The following is a 2,860-nucleotide window of genomic DNA, read 5'->3' as shown; positions in this document are numbered from 1 at the left end:
CTAAAAGCAAAAGAAAGAAAACACTATGCACTCATAAACACTGTGGAAAACACACACATATACACACTTACCTATATATAGTTACACACATACACACTAACTCCAAACACCTCAGGTTTTCACATTAGATTTGGGGCTGGAGGAAACTTTCTGAATATGCGCTCAACAGGAGGCCACTCTGATTGGATGCTTAAGGAATAATGATGGTCTGATTGGTCTGAGAAGTAGTCAAGCTCCTCCCACTGCTTTGGGAGTGACCAATGAATGAAACCTGGGTGAAAAGGCCAACTGTGTAAAACACCTGAACACAGGCCTTTGAGTAACCGACAGAGGCCTGGGAATGTAGTTTGCTTTTTACTTTGCACTTCTGCACTTATTTTAAAATGTTCTATTGTCCTTGATTTTATACTTTTTTTAATTACTTTATCTTTAACTTTAATTTTATTATTACTATCCCCACCAAGTGAAAGCCTGGAGGGGAGCATGCGATTGTTTCCGTGTGTGAGTGGGTGATCAACGGAGCTGCATCTTGTCTGGAATTAATCTTGCACACTATTGGACCAATCAGCCTATTTCCTGTGCACGTTCATGACATTTGTGATGCTGAAGGACCTCTATGATTCAGAATTTTTGAAAAACTTTGAAAAACCTTTGTTTTATGGCTCCATGCCTACAACAGCAATGATAACAGGCAATATATAATCAGGTCATCCCGTTCTTGTGGATGTGATATCTCAGGAACGCCTTGAGGGAATTTCTTCATACTCTGCATAAATGACCACTTGGACTCAAGGATGAACTTATTAGATTTTGGTGGTAAAAGGTCCAAAGTCTTAAGTCATGGTGACTCACTAAAACATTTTAGGCCAGGTAAAGACAACACGTTTTTAACAGGATATTATTTTCTGGAATCACACATGTATGGTGTGAACTTCGATTTTGCAAAAAAATACATTAAATACATCTTTTAAAAGTCCTTCAAAGTTACAGGTCAGTACACTTATAAATCCCATATTAAATCCCTTCAAAGTCTTCACTACATAGATTATTTGAATCTGTACAGACATGGATGTAAATTGTAACTTGACTGGTTGATGTGTGCATGCAGCTGCAAGGCACTAATTATATTTTGTGTCTGCTCTGTTTTATATCGCCCTTGACATCTGACTTCTCACACTTCTAAACTGGCCACTAGGAGCCGCAAGTGATCAACAACTGCTTCAGATTGAAATCTCGTCGCAGCTCAGGACAGCGTATGTGGAGGTCGTGTTAATGTCGGTGGAACTTCTGGCATCTGGCCGTACAGTACGGTTACAGTTCAGTTGTGGCGGCATTGCAGTAGGTGCTTCACCATCTGTTGCCTGGATCTGCACTCTACTGAGCACACTCCTCTGGCCTTTATCTTACTTTTACTAGTATTATCATGCGGGTTTTATCCACGTGAAGATGCATTGTTGCACATGACAGCAAGGATTGGTATGAGCCAATCACAGGCCTGATGGGATGAGAAAAAACAGTGTGGTATGTAGACATTCATGAAGATGCATTCTATTTATTAAATTCTCACTTTTATCTTATTGATAGTGAGTTTTATTCTTAATCTTATTTTACATGAATAATGGCATTTTATCTCTGTTTTCTATGTGATGTACATGGTGCATATAATTTTTTGTTGTAAAGCATTTTGGGTTGCACTTCTTGTATGAAAATGTGTTATGCAAATTAAGTTTGTTATTATTATTATTATTATTATTATTATTATTATTATTATTATTATTATTATTACGGCCTACCTTTACCTCTGTGTATGCAAACGGGTCTAAGTTGTAGTTTTTTCTTACCCCAAGGCAATCATTTGCAACGTGGTGTAAGTATCTGCAGACATTTCCCATGTGAGTGTCGCACTGCATAGCTGAGGGACAAGAAAGCTTCTTGAAGGATAAAGCATGAAAATGAAAGGAATTCCATCAGGGAGGAGGATTCACCCCATCAACAAAAAGCACTAAATATGTCATGCAGTGCTTATTTTTAAGGCATCTCGGTAGAATCTTTGAAATTAAATTTGACAAAACTTTATTACTTATTTTTATTCATAACAAAAGTGTTAAGTTACCCGGGATCATAAATGTCTCTCGTTTATTTACTTTATATTATTCGATGATTTACTCCTATTTGATTCATGGTAATATTATTTGTTACCCTGCTCAGGAAAATAAACATTCTTTCAGTATTTGACATAAATATTCATGAGATTTCAAAGTATCAATTTCATTTATTATCATTAAACAACACAGCATTGTTCCTTCGTGCTACACATATACAACATATATACAGATAATTTGTTATATACAGATGAAACATTTACATATGAATATAAGTTTTTGTCTTTATTGTTTTACAGCGTCTTCAGATTTAATGTTCAAGTCTATTCATATAACACTAAACAGGCTGACCATCTTCTTTTTTATAAAACAACATCGTCATTGTATTATTATTTTCTATTGTATATTTTGTTTGTTTTACTATGTTGTGTTGTGTTATGTTGTTGGAGGGGAGGTTCATTGTATGATGGTCTGGTTTCTTGACCTCCCACAACACATTTCTTCTTTTTTCTCATTATCTGATTTTATGCAATTTTGTATGTATGCTAATTAAAAATAAATAAATAAATAAAAGTCAAACTTTGCCTTTTAGCTACAATGGGACAAGTAAGAGAAGGAAAATAATGTACCTGATCAACACTTCATGTTTTGGACACTCATTCAAACTGAGTCATTTACTGACATCTAGTGGTTATTTTACTGAGAGCAGGTTAGTTCCCACAGTAATCTAAAGTGGCTGTTACAGGCTGCGTAAACAA

The sequence above is a fragment of the Lutjanus erythropterus genome, chromosome 16, assembly GCF_056507025.1.
Source record: "Lutjanus erythropterus isolate fLutEry1 chromosome 16, fLutEry1.hap2, whole genome shotgun sequence".
Taxonomy (NCBI): Eukaryota; Metazoa; Chordata; class Actinopteri; order Lutjaniformes; family Lutjanidae; genus Lutjanus; species Lutjanus erythropterus.
The sequence above is the reverse complement of the archived record's forward strand: the minus strand, read 5'-3'. Positions refer to the sequence as shown.